At 49.4% G+C, this 19,306-nt stretch overlaps 1 protein-coding gene across 6 annotated transcripts in view; it reads right to left on the bottom strand.

Moving 5' to 3' along the window:
* EXTL3 (exostosin like glycosyltransferase 3) overlaps positions 1 to 19,306 on the bottom strand; it is a 161,470-nt gene that overhangs the window by 66,327 nt on the left and 75,837 nt on the right. The window contains exon 1 of one of the 6 annotated variants that reach the window (XM_065055566.1): positions 8,332 to 8,442. The exons of the other annotated variants lie outside the window; for them this stretch is intronic. The gene's annotated coding sequence lies outside the window, so the exon portion shown is untranslated. Of the gene's footprint in view, positions 1 to 8,331; positions 8,443 to 19,306 lie in introns of those variants that run through there. 6 annotated transcript variants of the gene reach the window in all.

The raw sequence follows: 19,306 nt of genomic DNA, 5'->3' as shown, positions 1-19,306 counted from the left end.
TTCTTCTTCACAATCACAAATTATTCCAGGTCCCCAAAACTCCGGACGCTTGGGGCAAAGGACTCCGGGAGTCAGAGCAGCTGGAAATGGGATGCCCGAATTCTCATCAGCCAAACAAACCACTCTCCTGAGAGCTTTGCTTTTTAAAAGCGTAATTCTAATGTAAGCTCTGCAAAACATTAGGCTGCTCATGGGATAAACGTTACCTTATGATACAAGCAAAGCCCCTTCTCTAATAAACACCGGGTAACTTGTATAATGTAAAAATTACAGCATATGTTAATGACAGTGATCAGAATATAATATTACCAGCAATAACAGTACACATGGAAGAAAAGCAGTTTCCCTCTACTCCCCATCAGAGAAGCGGTGGCAAGTAGCTGTTATGACTTCATTTTATTTTTTATTAGTTTTTACAAGCTAGCTCCGCTAAAAGGTTGCGCCAGTGATTTAAACTGCAGTTGTCAGCAGAAGTGAAGGACATTGTGGGATACATTTTATTCCAGCTCTTTTATTGCTTGGCTCCTTGGAGGGATTCAAGCAGCTTAAGGATTTTAGAGGTACTGTCACAACAATATCCGGCCCTTAGCAAACTGCCATTAAAAAAGTTCGAAAATACACGGTCAAGCATGGTCGGGTGCAATGGGGTCTCCACGGGATCAGGTGTGGAAGGAGACCTTGTGCTAATTTGCTTCCCTCTCCTTTACCCTCATGCCTATGCACAAAAATCCTCTCCTCTCGCGGACACTGTGGTTGGAACAGGGCTCAGCACGGTGCTGCTGGCACAGCCAGCAGATGCAGGTTGGGGCCGTCACCTCCTCCAGATGTGGTCCCAGGAGATGGAGACACCAGATATCCCCGGGGTACCTGTTTTGCTGTTCCCATCAATCAAGGGCAGGTGATGCCACTTCCCCGCTGTCCCTGAAGGGGACAAGCGGAGGACGGGAGCACAACGTGGCTGGCGCAGCCCCAAGCCAGGACAGCTTTAAATAGCACTGGCAAAAGGAGATGTGTTTTGAAGATTCCCCAGGCAGCAGGCATCTGCTTTTTGTCCAAGCACCACCCCAGGGTTCTCCTGGACCCGTCTCTATGGATGCTCAAAAAGCAATTTGATTTGCATCAGCTGTTCCTTGAACTGGCAGAGCAACCCAATCTGCTTCTCCCCACTAGACTGAGCTGGTAAGAGACTGGTCTTCAGAACCCCAGGCTGGCTGGGGTTGAAGGGACCTCTGGAGATCCCCCAGTCCAACCCAGCTGCTCACGCAGGGTCACAGAGCAGATCACACAGGTGGGTCCAGGGGGTTTGAATGTCTCAGAGCAGGAGACTCCACACCCGCTCTGGGCAGCCTGGGCCAGGCTCTGGCACCTCCCAGCAAACAAGTTTCTGCTCATGTTCACATGGAGCCTCCTGTGTTTCAGTCTGTGCCCGTTGCCCCTCACCCTGGCGTTGGGCACCACTGAACAGAGTCTGGTCCATCCTCTGACACCCACCCTGACATATTGATCCATTGATCGTATCCCTCTCAGCTTCTCTTCTCCAGCTCAACAGCCCCAGCTCTCTCAGTCTCCTCATCACAAAGATGCTCCAGACCCCTCAGCATCTTTGTGTCCCTCCGCTGGACTCTCTCCAGTAATTCCTTGTCCTTCTTCACCTGGGGAGCCCAGCACTGGACCCACAACTGCAGATGGGGCCTCCCCAGGGCAGAGCAGAGGGGGAGGAACAACCTCCCTCCACCTGCTGCTCACACTCTTCCTCATGCACCCTTCATCCTCATTCAGCTGCCCCGAGCACCGTGGGGCTGGAGGGCAGAGAACATCCCTGCTGAGATGTCTGCTGGCTGCTTGCCTGGAAGAGAACTTGTTTCCAAACACGATTATGAAAACTAACCCAGAGAAATGGAAAGGAACGTTACTTTGTGGGAGGGCAGAACAAACGGGGGCTTTCTTGGTCAAAGCAGCGGGTTATTTTGGGCACCAAACAAATGTTATGACTGAATTCAAATCCGCCACGGGATGCTGAGTTTCCCCACGATCCCAAAGTGCTACCCACACAGCACCAAGCCACGAAACACATGTGGACCGTCCCACCCCAGCTCTCGGGATGCCTGCTGTCAGGGGTTGCCCCAGGCTGACAAACCTCTGCCGGGAGGGCACACGGGGCTGTGCCCTCATCTGCATCACGGATCCTGACTCAGCAGAAGGTCAAAGCAGCCGAACCCGGTCACTCTGCGCTCGGGGCAGCGGCAGCCTCACTGTCTGCACATCTCCGTTACACCACTCAGTTGTGGCAAGAGCCCAATCTACATCGCCCGAGGCACAAGGCAGCGTTACTTGGTGCCTCAAAAGTGCCTCTATTACACCGGTGAGCACCCAATGCTCTAAAGATAATGCATTTGACCTACACAGACAGAAACCTTAACACAGCATTAACAGCTCCAAGTAATTCCTGCACCAACAGCCTCAGCAACTCCATTGTTGTCACCACAGATGAAACCGTCAAACACCATGATCCTCAGTGGAGTGACAGTTTGGGCTGAAGGGACCGTTAAGACCATCCAGTGCCACCCCTGCCATGAGCAGGGACATCTTCAGCAGCTCAGGTTGCTCAGAGCCCCGTCCAGCCTGGCCTGGGATGTATCACAGTATCACAGTATGTTTGGGATTGGAAGGGACCTCAAAACATCTTCTAGTCCAATCCCCCCATGGAGCAGGAACGCCCAGGTGAGGTCGCACAGGAACATGTCCAGGTGGGTTTTGAACGTCTGCAGAGAAGGAATGTCTCCTTCCTTTGAATGTCTCCAGGGATGGTTCATCCACCACCTCTCTGGCCAACCTGGGCCAGGCTCTCACCACCCTCAGTGTTAAAAATGTCTTATGTCCAAACTAAACCTCCCTGTTTTCAGCTTTAAACCACTGCCTCTTGTACAACAAGCCCTGCTCAAAAGCATGTCCCTATCTTTCTTCTCGACTCCTTTTAAGTCTGGAAAGGCCGCACTAAGGTCTCCCCAGAGCTTCTCTTCTCCAGCTGAACACCCCAAGTCTCTCCCCTGTCCCCAGCAGAGCTGTTCCAGCCTCGGGTCATTTCTGGGGCTCCTCTGGCCCCTCTCCAGCAGCTCCATGTGTGTCCTGTGCTGAGGACCCAGAGCTGGACCAGCACTGCAGGGGGGTCTCACCAGAGCAGAGGGGCAGGATCCCCCCAAACCTGCTGTTCACGGGGCTGGGGACGCAGCCCAGGACATGGGTGGTTTCTGGGCTGCCAGCACACATGGCCGGGTCATGGCCAATGTCTCAGCCCAGCACCCCAAGTCCTTCTCCTGGGGCTGCTCCCCATCCCTCCAGCCCCAGCCTGGACCGATACCGGCAGCTGCCAGGTATGGAGAATCTTGCACTTGACCTTGCTGAACCTCACGAGGTTCACATCGGCCCACTCATCAAGCCTGTCCAGGTCCCTCTGGATGGATCCTGTCCCTCTGGTTTACCAGGTAACAGCTGATGCTACACGGTAAGTGTCAGAAAACGGGCCATTCTCAAACGCCCACTTGCAGCGGGTCCCCCCATGCTCCCCTCAGCACATATGGACACCGTTCTAGGAGAGCTCCATGTTTGCCAGAGCAAGAGGTAAAGACACCCCTGTCCCAGACAACCACGCCTTAAAGTCCATGAAGACAAGCAAAACTTACTTTTCCAAGTATGATCTTCTAAGCAGAGGGATGGCTTTTTTAGCTAAACTCTCATATTTTTAAGTTTGGGAGGTTGTGGTTTTTTTAGTGTATTGAAACAAACGTTTTTCAGGTCACCTTTGATGCAAAGCATCGTCTAAAAGGAGGAGGCTGTCAGATGGTCTCTCAGCAAGGGAGTATCTGTTCCCTGGGCATGGACGCCGAGCCTTGTGAGCTCCCTGTGCCATCTGCATATTACATGTTTGTACTCCGAGCCCCACGGACACTTGTTTTATGTGTTACCGTTTGTTGAGCTGCAGCTCCCAAAGGTCTCTCACAATCACAGGAATCCACATGACATGATCTATTTAGAGGACAAAGACCCCTCCATCCTTTGAAATACAAGTCTCTTGTTGCTGTCTTTTTTAAAGAGCACTGAAACCGCATTTTTTCACGTCACTCCTGTCTTCCATCCTTGGTTATTTTGCTGAGCAAACAGGATTGCATTCGGCACGGAGCAGAATGGTGCGAACGCTGCAGAGCCGAGGTTTAGCGACATCTGCCACTCAGCCCATCGTCGAGCTCCGACTGCGCGCCTCGCCGCTCCCGTCCGGAGAAGAAAAGCAAGTAACAGATGTGTGCTGCAGAGAGCCTCGGTGAACGTGTGTGCGTGTAAAAATCAGCTCAAGTAATACTAAGGAAACTTCGCCCTAAGCAACCACACCAAGCACTGGAGACGGGGGAACTGCTGGAATACATAAAGGATTAAACCTGCCCTTAAGTCTCAGCAAATCTGTGCTATTTTAAGATAAATGTGAATATCACAGTATCACAGTATGTTTGGGATTGGAAGGGACCTCAAAAGATCATCCAGTCCAATCCCCCCATGGAGCAGGAACACCCAGATGAGGTTACACAGGAACATGTCCAGGCGGGTTGGAATGTCTGCACAGAAGGAGACTCCACAACCCCCCTGGGCAGCCTGGGCCAGGCTCTGCCACCCTCACTGAGAAGAAGTTTCTTCTCAAATTTAAGCGGAACCTCTTGTGTTCCAGCTTGATCCCATTACCCCTTGTCCTATCATTGTTTGCCACCGAGAAGAGCCTGGCTCCATCCTCATGGCACTCACCCTTTATATATTTATAAACATTAATGAGGTCCCCCCTTAGTCTCCTCTTCTCCAAACTAAAGAGCCCCAGCTCCCTCAGCCTTTCTTCATAAGGGAGGTGCTCCACTCCCTTCAGCATCTTGGTTGCCCTACGCTGGACCCTCTCCAGCAGTTCCCTGTCCTGCTGGAACTGAGGGGCCACAACTGGACACAATATTCCAGGTGTGGTCTCACCAGGGCGGAGTAGAGGGGAAGGAGGACCTCTCTCGATCTACTAGCCACCCCGCTTCTAATACACCCCAGGATGCCATTGGCCTTCCTGGCCACAAGGGCCCAGTGCTGGCTCATGGTCACCCTGCTGTCCCCAGGACCCCCAGGTCCCTTTCCCCTACACTGCTCTCTAATATGTAATTTCCCAACCTACACTGGAACCTGGGGTTGTTCCTGCCCAGATGCAGGACTCTACACTTGCCCTTGTTAAATTCCATCAGGTTATTCCCCGCCCAACTCTCCAGCCTGTCCAGGTCTCTGATGGCAGCACAGCTTCCAGTGTCAGCCACACCTCCCAGCTTAGTGTCATCAGCAAACTTGCTGATAGTACACTCTATTCCCTTGTCTAAATCGTTAATGAATATATTGAATAATATTGGCCCCAGCACTGACCCCTGAGGCACTGCACTAGATACTGGCCTCCAACTGGACTCCGCACCATTGACTACCACTCTCTGGCTTCTCTCCTTAAGCCAGTTTGCAACCCAATATGTGGAACAGTTTTGGATGCAGGGAAGGAGGAAGGTGGCAGGAACACGGGCTGAAGGCGGCGTGGGGCGCGGTTGGCGCAGGAAAGCAGCGATGTGGAAATGCCCACGTGGACTCCTCCACCTCCTGGAATCCAGCCTGGTCCAGGACACACGGGCTCCTCCTGGGCTCTCCAGCTCGCTGCTCCAACCTCAACAAACAAGATCGACATGCACCTGGAAATTAAACCCAGCATCTCAGGTCTGCACACAGACGAGCGCTCCTTCTCCCCAGCAGGGACAGAGAATGTGCAGCCCCAGGTGGGCTGGAGCAATCCGTGTTAGGAAGGCCAAGAGCAAAACACACAGCACTAAATGGCATCTTGGGACATTCAACTACATCAGTTTTCTGACCTCCTCTCTTCACTATCCAGCTAAATTTGTCCATTTTCTTTTGCTCATCCTTGCAGCGTCCACTGAAAAGCTTTTTCTTTTATCCCTTGGTCAGAAAACCATCACAATCTGCTTTCATCTCACCCTTTCCTGATGATTATATCCACTTACTTCCCCATTTTCTCCTCTTTCAAGGCTCTCACTGACACTGGTTTTTTATTTCACTCATCTGCCTGTACCATCATTATTTTTCACACTGTCAGGCATGCTATTGCATACCTAAAATTTGTTTTCAGCATGGTTATTTAAGCTCATTCTCCTGCACTAAGGTAGACAAATATTGCAACCTAACATAGAAATATGCCCCTGGAAATCATTCTCGGCATGCAACACTCTAACCCCATGTGAGCAGAAGGCTGAGGCCATCAAGACATGGAACAATGTGAGAAAACTGTATGAGGATCAACGAGGCCAAATGCCAGGTCCTGCACTTGGGTCACAACAACCCCATGAACGCTGCAGGCTGGGGAAGAGAGGCTGGAAAGTGCTGGTGGAAAAGGCCCTGGGGGTGTTGGTGACAGCGGCTGAACATGAGGCAGCGTGTGCCCAGGTGGCCAAGAGGCCACCAGCATCCTGGCTGGTACCAGCACTGGTGTGGCCAGCAGGCCCAGGGCAGTGACCGTCCCTGTGCTGGGACCTGGGGAGGCCAAACCACCAATCCTGGGGACAGTTCTGGGCCCCTCACGCCAAGAAAGGCCTTGAGGTGCTGGAGCGAGTGGAGAGAAGGGACCGGAGCTGGTGAGGGGCTGGAGCACAAGTGTGATGGAGCGGCTGAGGGACCTGGGGGGTTCAGCTGGAGAACAGGAGCTGAGGGGAGACCTTCTGATCTCTGAACTGCCTGAAAGGAGCTTGGAGCCAGGGGGGTCGGGCTCTGCTCCCCAGGAACAAGCGCCAGGAGCAGAGGAAACGGCCTCAAGTTGCGCCAGGGGAGGTTGAGGTTGGATGTGGGAACAATTTCTTCCCCAAAGGGCTGTGGGGCATTGGAACAGGCTGCCCAGGGCAGTGCTGGAGTCACCAGCCCTGGAGGGTTGGACAGACGGACATGAGGTTCTCAGGGACATGGGGCAGTGCTGGGGTGGGGAACGGTTGGACTGGATGATCTTGAGGGGCTTTTCCAACCAAAATGATTCTATGATTATGCAGAAAGCATTTCTGGCATGCCCATGCCTGCAGTTGCCGTTAAGCAGATACCAAAGTCCAGCAGAAGTTTGGACAACGGAAACACGACATAGAGCTCTTTGATATTTAAGAGCAGAAAGTTTCCCAGGCTGATGCTGGCAACATGTCACATAAAACTGGCAACACGACCATCTGGGTCCATTAACTGCACATGGTCTATAGCATTTGCTATCCGAATTGTTTATGCCTCGTTTGAAGCGCAGAGGCTGCCCAGCATATTAATACTCCAGAAAAGAGCATCATGTAAAACAGAGCTGGAAATGAAGGGCTGTTTGGGTGCCTGTAGTTGTGCAACAATTACAGTGCAGACCGCGTTGGGATAAGGCTGGAGGGGCCCGTGGGGGAAAACAACCAGAAGAAAACCCCAGAGAGCCCCTTTGTAGCTTCCACTTGAGCAAACAAAATCACACCAACAGTGAAATTAAAACCTGTTGTTTTAGAGCAGAGAGGAAGTCAAAGATTTCACGATCCCACTGCAAGAAAGGAGTTTGTGAAGGCTTGCAAAGAATAGGGATAAAACCATTCATTTCTTCTGAAACCTGAACAGAAACAACTGGTTTCCCAAAAACAAAGTGGGAAATTATTTCCCCCCTCCCAAGAGTCGAGTCCAACCCTGTTAACTAATGATTAGTTTTTACCACCTTCTCCTTACCCTTTACCTTCCAAAACTGCCCAGGCATGAGAAAAGGAGGAATGCACAAGGATGCTCAATGCAGATATCAGGGCGGATAAGGAAAAGCGAGCATTTATTCTGGGATAGTTAGCCCTATTATTTATCATCAAGTAGTAACAAGACGAGACAGTATCAGGATTTACTTTTGAGGAAGAAAAAGATAAAGGAAGGAATTTTTCTTTGGCTACCTCAGAACAAAGCTTTAATAAAGAAGCCTCTTACATGCTGCTCAGGCTCAAGACGTTTAGGGATAAAAACTGGACCTTCTCATTAAGGTTCTCTGTGGCTGGCTCGTCCCAGTTTACCCAACATCACATCCCACTGATGGGGATTTTACAGAATCTTTTCACGTTAGACCAGTTGGGTGGCACCAAGAATTTGGTGCAAGCAGAGAGATGCTCAGTAGAGGCAAATGAGCTGCATCAGAGAAACGCAAGAGGCACAGCGCAGTCTGTCTCAGCACCAAAGAAAATATATAAAGCAAAAGGAACTCGTTATGTGTCTCCCAATGTACCCAGTTACCTGCTTTTAGTTAAAGTACAACTTCTAAAGATGCATCAAGGCTTGATCCAAGTTGATAGTGAGTCCATCCCTTCCCGGTCATTTGCTCCGTTGATTAACTGCAGCCTGTACCCACCTTCTGAGATCACCCTCCAAAGAGCTGGAGCTTCTCGAGTCCTGTCCGACAGCCTGGGAGCAGCCGGCACCCTCTCCCCTCTCTGGGGAGTTGTGTTTCTGTCTCTTTTGACCCAAAACACACAGCAGGAGATTTGGTTTTCTAAAGCTGAAGTCTATGGGTGTTTTCTCCTCAATGCAAATACTGCCCTGCTGCTCCCGCTGAGTGTTCTCCAGCTTTTCCCATGTCTATTTTAAAATACAGATATCAGAGCTAAATAAGTTATTCCACCGGTATTTTCATAAATGCAGTTTTTGGAAATAAAAACATCCCCCGCTCCTGTTTTGCCAGTCCACTTGTCCATAGATGGCATTAAGCAGTTCTTACGGCATTACCACTCTGGGAATTCAAGTGGACTGGGCCGCTCAGCACCACGACAAACATTAAAACCTTTTACATACATTAAAACCTTTTCAGAGGGGCTGTTTCTCCAGGGCAGAACCCTCTTCCTCCTCCACACGCAGCTCGTGGGTCATTTCACAGATGATTTGCGGGACTGCATCATGTGGCTTCCTCCAAGTCATTTCTCGTCTTCTCGTAAGGATTTCATTGCTCCCTGGGTTTTGTGAAGTCCGCAGATTTTCTCAGCAGCGACTCTACGCTTGATGAAAATCACAAGAACTGCAAGGATGCCGCTATTCCTAAGAACTCCGGTGATCACGTTTACCACGCTACGGCTTACCACAGCCTCTACAGGACTTTCCTTTCTTACATTTGATGACAAAAGAGCAGAGACGTGGGCTTACGCTTGTCTTCAGGACAGCTTTGACACTACTCACACAAAACTGAACTTGTTCAGAGCAGCGTTTGACCGTGAGCTCGGCAGAGACCCAACTCCTACCAACTCCTAACTACAAGTTGTTACCCTCAATCTCTTTTAATGATAGTTAAGAGAAAATTGATTTAGCAGATGTCATCCTCAAAAAATAAATCTGTTTATTTACTGTCTATCAATCAAAATAACTTGAAAAACCAGCAAATCTAAGTATTTATGATCTGGATAGACTGGAAAAATGGGCTGATTCCAATGGGATGAAGTTCAACAAGGCCAAGTGCCGGGTCCTGCCCTTGGGCCACAACAACCCCCTGCAGCGCTCCAGGCTGGGCACAGAGTGGCTGGAGAGCAGTCAGGCAGAAAGGGACCTGGGGGGACTAATGGACAGGAAGCTCAACAGGAGCCAACAGTGTGCCCAGGTGGCCAAGAAGGCCAATGGTGTCCTGTCCTGTATCAAAACTAGTGTGGTCAGCAGGACAAGGGCAGTGATCCTTCCCCTGTGCTCTGCATTGGGGAGGCCACACCTGGAGTGTTGTGTTCAGTTCTGGGCCCCTCAGCTCAGGAAAGAGATTGAAGTGCTGGAGCGGGTCCAGAGAAGAGCAACGAGACTGGGGAAGGGACTTGAACACAAGCCCTATGGGGAGAGGCTGAGGGAGCTGGGCTTGTTTAGTCTGGAGAAGAGGAGGCTTAGAGCTGAGCTCAGCACTCTCTAGAACTACCTGAAGGGCAGTTCTAGCCAGGTGGGGATTGGGCTCTTCTCCCAGGCATCAGCAATAGGACAAGGGGCCATGGGCTTCAACTCTGCCAGGGGAAATTGAGGCTGGCTATTAGAAAGCAATTCTTTGCAGAGAGAGTGGTCAGGCATTGGAATGGCTGCCCAGGGAGGTGCTGGACTCACCGGCCCTGGAGGTTTTTCAGCTGAGATTGGACATGGCACTTAGTGCCATGATCTAGTCAATGGACTGGAGTTGGACCAAGGCTTGGACTTGATCATCTCTGAGGGCTTTTCCAACCCAGTCCATTCTGTGATTTGCCCAGGAGTTAAGACAAATACATCCTTCAATGACTCTCACACTTCTCTCCTCCCATCCACTATTTCTGTAGATCTCTGTCACCACAAGAATGATGCTTCATTCTACCAGCAATAATTCTGTATTGTTAGGTGCACAAAAGCTTTATTAGAAGGTCATTAAGGCCCAGAGGCTCTCAGAACAACTTTGATTCCACCTATACCGATGTCAGCTCCATCTTTGAGTCAAGTAGATTGCTCTGGTTTGGTTTGTTCCAGAAGAACATCTCACGCACCTACTAATTCCTGCTGGGCAAGTGGAGCGGAGATGATGTGTCTGTTCATCTCAGCCATCCTGCAATTAAAACTGCCCCTTATGAGGAAGATAAGCACTAAATTCTCTGTAATGTCTCAACATATGGTTTTTTCCTGCAGGTCTGCTAAGGTGGAATCCTCAGGCCTCAATACATCTATCTATAGATATAGATACATTTTCTCCTTTTCACCAACATACATCTATATTTTCGCATACAGGCACATATAGAGAGGACAGGTCCCACTGAACCCCACTAACCCTGCACAACTACCTTGTTCACCCAAAAATAAGCCTTAGCATGATTATTCAGGATTTTTGAGGATGCTCGAAATAGAAGCCCTACTCCAAAAATAAGCCCTAGTTGCAATTCATTTAAAAAGTCAATTTAAATAGTGTCCTATACATAGCTATACCTGTAAAAAAGTAATCATCTTTTGGAGCCAAAACTAATACCAACCCTATGTTCTTTTCAGGAAAACAGGGTAGATCCAGGATCTCCAAATACACCAAGGATATTGATGAAAATGACACACGATATTTCCCAAAATGACAACAAGGAGAGGATCCAACTCCAGGGTGGTATTAAGGATATTTAAGCGAGACAGATTTTCTCCCTCCTCATCCAGTTTCTTGCCCCTGTTCCCCCACACGTTTCCAAATTGGCCCAACTCTGGTGGACTTTTATAGGGATTGCTCCCAAGCGCAGGCGTGTGGCAACTTGAAATGGTCATTGTGCCTGTGTTTTCATTTTGTTAATTGTAGGAAAGGGTGTATTTTCTCAGCCTCATTCTCCAAAACTGAATGGTTTTCACAAGAGGCTGAACCTGGGATGTCACCAAAGCAGGAGAAGAGGGAAAAAAGAAGCAGAAAAGTTCCTCCGAAATCCCTCCTCCAATTCCTCACCTTCCTTAGGTGCCGAAAATCAACCTCCAGATTCAAACGTCACTCGTGGCAAAATGAGGCATAATAAAGGCACAACCTCCCCTATCGGTGCAACTCCGTCCAAAATATAATAATCACACCTTAAGTCGCTCCAAGTATTTTTATGAGATTGATTACAGGGGAATCTGGCAGGGAAGGGCTCAGAATGACACCGTTCACCTCTCTCGGATAAAAACCTGCATCAATCCCCGCTCAGGGCTCGTCACCCACCCTTCCCTGCCATTCTCCTTTGCTGCATTATCCAATTTTAGCTGCATGCTCCTTTGGAAAAAGACCTCGACATTCTATTTGTCCATAAAAGTTACTCAGCACATCAACGATGCTTTGCAAAAAAAGACATCGATTTTAGCCATGAAGGTATGAGTTTTACATAGGCATCCTAAGTAAAAGTCTCTTAAATGTCCTTCTGTTCATGCACGGGCCACCAACAGGATTTCAGAGCGTGCTGTGATACGCAATTAGCATTTCCATAATCAGGTTTTCACGTTACTCAAACGCAATTTGGTGGTGGTTTGGGTGGGTTTAAGTCCCCAACAATCCCTGAAGCAAGTGGTGCTTGGGCCGAAGGAGAAGCTACAACCCTCGCAGGTCAAACACTTCCAGACACTTTGCTGCGTTGCACAATCCTTCGCCCAACTCCGCTTCTCCGTGGCCAAGCTGCAAAACATTCCAAATGACAACAATCAGACGGCACGGTCCCCAAGCTCACCGAGAATCAGGAGGAATCGGAAGCGAATGAGGTCTTTGCGGGACGCCGATGTGACCTGACACCGCGGGTCTTGTCGGCTCATTACTTTTGGCAGGATGGGCTCCCCGTGGGGTCCCATGAAGCAGGAACGACTTAATCAAGGGACCTCCCTGGGGGTGAGGGGGACGAACGGGCTCTGGCAGGTTCATGAATAAAAGCATCAAATCAAAGCCTTGGAAATCAGTGAATCAGCGTCACCCTATGGAAAAACTGACAGTATCAGCTGGGAAGTTCTTAAACTGTTGAGTGGTGCCTTAATCCTGCCCCTGTACCACAGACTCAACGGTGCTGAGTGGAGCTGGAGATGCAATGAAAGCAAAAAAGCCAAAAGAAATGTATGTGCGACCCTGTTTTAAAACCCACGGTAACTCTCCAAACATATCACAGAGCTTAAACACAGGGAAATAGAGTTTCAAGAGGCTGATGAGAATAATTTTCTAGTACATTGGAAAGGACAAAGTGTTTTTATGAGTGTGTGTTTTATAGCCTGTTTTTTCAAATTAAAACTAAAATCGTTCCCAGATGGAAGCTGTTTCATTCCAACTTCAACCGAAAGAACACTTGTTTTTAAAAGTACAAAAAATAAAACAGGCAAAAGTTCAGAAAACTGGACTCCATGGAAAGGCCGACAGCGTCTTGTGTTGCTCAGAGAGGACTCGGAGGCACGGTGAAAAAAGCCTTGAGACTTTTTGATTGAAGATTCAAATAATAAGGAAATAGTTACAAAACAGAGGCAACAAAGTTGGTCCCCAATTCTACAACGTGTGCATCAAACTGTGGAAAAATCTCTTTACAAATCTCCAGACAGCTGGACTGGGAAAAGGATTGCTGTGCCCACAGTGAGCTTAGCCACTGCCTCGAAGCAGCTTTCCTTCTGAAAATCAATAGTTTTCTCTTTTTTTAAGTGTCCCACACAGCTAACATGGCTCTGATACTCTTTCCAGCTCGCAGCACCTTAAGAAGCAAACTCTAAAGCTTGAATTTAGTTTTTAATTTGCATCAGCAATGTCTAATGTAGATGACAGTCCAGCTCATCTCTTATTCTGGTGCTGGAGAGGTGATGCAGAGCTGCACATTTTTGCCAAGCAAACTAATACTTGCAAAAAGCAGAGAACAGGAGAAGATACAGGAGATGAAAGCAGGATCCTTGAAGTTGTACTTCTGCTCACACGTGAGGGTAAGAAGTGCAATCAGCACCTGGCTTCATGTGCATCTTCCAGGTATTGCAGCAACATCATATGTTCATAATTTGGTAAAGACACATGCAGAATCATAGAATCATTTTGGTTGGAAAACACCTTCAAGATCATCTAGTCCAACTGTTAAGCTCACACCGTCAAGTCCACCACTGCCCCATGTCCTGAGAACCTCATGTCCGTCTGTCCAGCCCTCCAGGGCTGGTGACTCCAGCACTGCCCTGGGCAGCCTGTTCCAATGCCCCACAGCCCTTTGGGGAAGAAATTGTTCCCACATCCAACCTCAACCTCCCCTGGCACAACTTGAGGCCGTTTCCTCTGCTCCTGGCGCTTGTTCCTGGGGAGCAGAGCCCGACCCCCCTGGCTCCAAGCTCCTTTCAGGCAGTTCAGAGATCAGAAGGTCTCCCCTCAGCTCCTGTTCTCCAGCTGAACCCCCCAGGTCCCTCAGCCGCTCCATCACACTTGTGCTCCAGCCCCTCACCAGCTCCGTTCCCTTCTCTGCACTTGCTCCAGCACCTCAAGGTCTTTCTTGAGCCCTCAGGTGGTTTTGGTGCCCCTGATGCCGCCATTTTGTGTGTGAGGTGATCCCGCCACCCCGGGGGCTGCCATTTTGAGCCCTGAGGTGATTCTGCTGGCGCCATTTTGTGCACTGAGGTGAGGAGCCCAAAACTGCCCCCAGGATTGGTGGTTTGGCCTCCCCGGTGCCCAGCACAGGGACGGTCACTGCCCTGGGCCTGCTGGCCACACCAGTGCTGGTACCAGCCAGGATGCTGGTGGCCTCTTGGCCACCTGGGCACACGCTGCCTCATGTTCAGCCGCTGTCACCAACACCCCCAGGGCCTTTTCCGCCAGGCACTTTCCAGCCACTCTTCCCCGAGCCAGGAACACTGCTGGGGTTGTTGTGAATGTAGGAGAGGTTTGATCCACAGGACCGCAGGGATGGGAGGAGCGGGACACCTGGCAACGTCCAGCTCTGGAGGTCCTGCCTGCTCCAGGGCAAGAGGCAACAGGACAGGAACCCCTATCAACTCCTGCTCTTCCACTCCCCACTGCATTGACTGACACGTCCACACAGGACACTGCTCTAAACAGACATTTGGCCCAACCAAGCAGTACAGGTCTTTTCTTTCAAAAGAAGCTCTGAGCAGCCTGCTGCGTACTTACTCTTCAAATACATCAGGTTTCAAGGAGCAAAATCATTACCTTGGTAGATATGTACTCCTCAGCATGTTGTCCTCCAGCCCTCTGCCAGAGCAAGTTCACTAGAGATCAGCAGGGAATGGAGCAGAAAGAAATGCATGTGCTTAAAAAAAAATGCTCGGGAGGAACTCAGAATAGAACCTCATGTCCTCCCCTTTACTCAGACACTCCTCATTTCCTCCTCATGCACCTCATCTCTACCTGTTCACACCGTCCGTACTCCAGTTTCCGGCTCCTACCCCACTGTGCAGCAGCCCTCCCTTCTTTTCAGCATCCTCCCGGCAACACCAAGTTCAGCCTTCATTACGATTTCTGCTGGGCACGGAGATCCTGTTACAGCAGGTGACTGAAACGCTGCCTGTGCGGCGCAGTTTAGCGAGGATCAAGTTATGCCACAGCTCATCCAAGTTCATGATGCTGCCAGTGACCATTAAGAAACCTTTCACTCCGCCTGATGAAGGAGAAAACCGTCCGGGGCAAACTGGGGAGGTGGGAGGGGAGAGAAACGCTTTGGTTGTAAAAGGATTTTATAACTGGGTAGAAATTGTGCTGTCAACAGGAGCAAGACACACCACACTGTTACCCCACAGTCAAGAGCTTATTCTGCACCTGCTCTATCCTAAAATTAATTTTTGCAACCCCGCATCCTGTGTAACCTCATCTGGGTGTTCCTGCTCCATGGGGGGATTGCACTGGATGAGCTTTCCAGGGCCCTTCAACCCCTGACATTCTGGGGTTCTGTGTGATCCACAGTTCATCTTCCTAGTGGCTGTAGCATCCCTGTACTCACAGTTCTTACTCTAAAATGATTTTTAAAAAGCTTCTTTCAAGCAGACAAAACGTGCAATATTAATCCCAGGGCCATTAGCCCAAGCGGGCAATCAGAAACCCCTTGATGGCCACCAGCTTTGCAGCGGATCCCTGAGGTGTTCCCTTCCCTGCGCTGTGTTCAAGCTGCTCTAACCCTGGCTCAGTACAACAGGGATAATCCCTGGAGCCGGGATTAAACACCGACATCCTCAGGCAGGGATCTAACTCCCCTCCGTGTCACCGAACCCACTCTTTGCTAAAAAAAAGCATTGAACGGGCTCTTTAAACACCAACCTCGTGTGAGGCTCCACCAGCAACCACAACAGAAAGCGCAGGTTTCCGTATTCATTTCTGCTCACTGAAAACCTTAGGACACAGCAAGACCGGAATAATAATACCAATTACAGATATTTAATGCAGTAACTTCAGAGCCAATTAACATAATGAACCTCCGTCTCTTTCAGATAAGTAATCTCAGAACAATCAAGTTAGAGGTGATGGGGCTGAAGCGCATAATAAGAATGCTAAACACTGATTGCATGAGCAGAACTGGGGAAGATTTCTACACAGTCCTTCCTCAAAAACACCCCACAACATTCTCCAGCCTCCCTCCACCTCCACACACACACAAAAGGAGGATCCGTGGTGTTTATTATCTATATTTTGATAGCACACAGAGGGAATAGCACTAAAAGCAAGATACTGAGGCAAATCAAGCCCTGCAGCAGATGATCTGGAGGCAGAAGGGTTTTAAGGGGGTCTTGCAGCAAACGAGGAAAGGAATAAGCAGCAAGTCTTGGATGGGAAGGAGCACATTCCTTCTGTATTCACTTGCATGACAGAGAATTATCTGTGCTGGAGGAACAGATGTGTCCGTGGCATAGGAAATACCCACAGCCACGTGTGGTGTTTGCTGCATGACGTGCCCGCTGCAAAAGGCCAAAGAGTCCATGAAAGATCCACACTTAACACACATTTGTGACACTTCTAACTAATATTTGGGGGGGGAGTAACACTAACATATAAGACACTAAGTGGTGGGGAAAGAGGTTACTGATGACTTCCCCCAGACATAAATTTCTCTGCCAAATCAGTTACAGGAACATTAACGCTTTGTGGGGTGAACATGAGAACTCACCACAGATGTGGGACAAGAGACCATCGCAGCGGCGCCCGAGGGGTCCCCGTCTGTCTGTCCAGCACAGCCTTGGTTTTTCTAGCCAGACGTGCAGCTCCCAAGAGCCACAACAGCCTGGTCCGAGCGTGCTGTGCCACGGGAAGGGATGTCAGGGCGGCAAAGCTCGGCGCGCCAGCGTGAGAATGGGCCGATAAGGCCACAGCACAGCTAACAAGGATTTCCTGCTTTTGAAGCTGCAGAAACGGTTGAATTTTTTCCTTTTCTTAGAAATTAACTCAACGTGTCAGTATGGTTAGTGCAAACGGCACAAGAAGGAAGTGGAAACGGGGGGAAAAGGAATGAAGTCAGGGCATACAGGCTCTGCCTACAATCTAAACTTGTGTCCTCGGCCACCAACCCTGGTCTGGGACACTTCCCTCATTTGCTTCAAGTTCCACCACAATACTTACTCCCTTTCTCATCGAGTTCCTCCAAGATTTGGTCCTTTTCATCATCATTTGGTCCGTTCCATCAGAGAAATCCTCCAGGAGGCTCCAGTAGTTGCACTAGGATTTCTGCCTCTACTTCTTTATGTAGAGTCACCCCCAAACCCTCATTCTTGCTGCCTCAACTCTCTCCCCACATCCCTCGTACCCCCAGTACCAAACTGGATGCCTCGGAGGTTCATCTCACCCCAGATGCCCCGTGTACCACCCAAGTGCTGTGCCCAAAACTCGTTATTCCCCACACTGAGCCTTTGATGCGTGCACGAAACACAAAGGAGATTCACAATACCCACAAAAACGAGGCAGCCCAAGAGGAACGAGCCAACAGACATAAAAGATGCAAAACGCTCTGTAAGCTCAACCCAGACATGTGGAGGACACAACCATTTCTCCCCCCAGGCAGAAAGGCTTGATCACATTTAATAGCCATAAATCTCATTGTTCTTCTAATAATACGCACTGTAGACATGCAAAAGATTTCTAGTCTAAGCTCAGGAAATAAACAGGGTTGTTTTATGCACTAAAGCTTTTGCTCTGTCACTTCAAACCACGGCAAAATCGACCCCAAAATTCAGCAGAGGAGCAGTACCAAGGATATGTTTCAATGAGCATCGAATTAACAAATTGATCAAAAGAACATTATTTGATTTCCAGACAAGGTCCCACCAGCACCACCTATTAGAATCCATGGTAGAATAGGCAAGCAACCCCACACCGACACCTAAACCTTGTGTTATAAACTCCGTTGTCACCTCTAAGTTGTCGTATTAAACACAGTAAAGAGTTTTGCTGTTCATTTGGCTACAGACTAAGAGGGAAGTGTGCTGAAACTGTCCCCTCTGGAAGCCCAGGGTTTCTGTGTCATTGCCTCAATGTACAACCAGCAGCAGCAATTACCAAAACTTCATCTTGGAAGGCAATAATTAGGCAAATTAAGGCAAAGAAGAGCTAAATAATTTACCCAGAGCCACAGATGGTAGTCAGCGACAGAGAAATAAGTTGCATTTCAGAGTCATGTTTACAGCCCTGTTCCCCAAGTCCTGACAGAACCCCCACAAAACCGACTCAGGTTGGAGCTGCTGGGATAAAGTGTCGGCATCTCACAACCCGCCATGGGCTGAGAAAACCACGCTGCAGCCAAAACCAACTTTCTCCCCACAGAGCTAAGAGGTTCTGCTGGCTGGGCAAGTCCAGGCAAGATGTGGATCTGAAAACAGAGAGAAAAACAAACACCAGTCCCTCACCCCGCGGTGCTCGGGTTCAAACAGCTGCTGGAGGGACGCTTGCTGCCCAAGACACCGCACGGTACACGCGTTTGTGAGCAAGCAAAGCTACAGACAGAAGGAAAAATAAAAGCTTATCCTTGAGAAAGCATCTATTTGCCTTTTTTTCCCTTGAGAAAGCACCACAGGAGCAGAAAAGAGCAGGATAAAGCTTACAGGACTCGACTGCCTACGAGACTCAGGTATCCTGATACTCCCATTACCCTGGAGACAGCAGTAGCTAATTAATAGGGAGTCATGGGATGTAAGTGAGCAGCTAGATATTTAGGATAAATTTAATTACTTCAGCCTCAAAAGCATCCCAAAATTACAGCAACAAGAGATTCTCGTTACAGCATCCCCCTAGTAGAGCAACACTTTGTACCTGCACTCCAGCCCCTGCTGCAGCTCTTGACGTCTCCAGCGGCAGAGATTTCCTCGGGAGAGGTTTCTGGCAGCCTGGCTGATTTTCAGTGTCAGGATGTAATAAAAAAGGAAATTCATGAATTGGCTGCAGCAATTTGAGGGAGATCTGTGGCCATAGCAACCTTACTATAATCTACGCTGTCGGGAACAAAAGCTACGTTGATCACCTTGTTCCCCACGTCGTCACACTCAAGAACGTCCAGATGCTCTCCCACTTGCTACCCCGATATTAAATCGCTGAGAAAGGGACTAAAAGGGACTTTGAAAGATTGGCCAGTGCATCCGTCATCCGGAGAGACTCAGGCCAAGCAACTACTCTTGACAGACGATGCTCCGGAGCTGGTTTTGGAAGGGGGCGATTCCTGGCTCCACAGGCCAGCATGTAGCAGCAATGACGACCAAGGATGAGCTGAGGACACTAATTGTGCTGGTAACAGATAATAAACAGCTCACTCCAGGTTTATAACCAGTCAACATCACATGGCTGCTGCCTTTTGCTACACTCGCTTACTCT

Source organism: Columba livia, chromosome 3, assembly GCF_036013475.1.
Source record: "Columba livia isolate bColLiv1 breed racing homer chromosome 3, bColLiv1.pat.W.v2, whole genome shotgun sequence".
NCBI classification, from domain to species: domain Eukaryota; kingdom Metazoa; phylum Chordata; class Aves; order Columbiformes; family Columbidae; genus Columba; species Columba livia.
The sequence above is the reverse complement of the archived record's forward strand: the minus strand, read 5'-3'. Positions and strand labels throughout refer to the sequence as shown.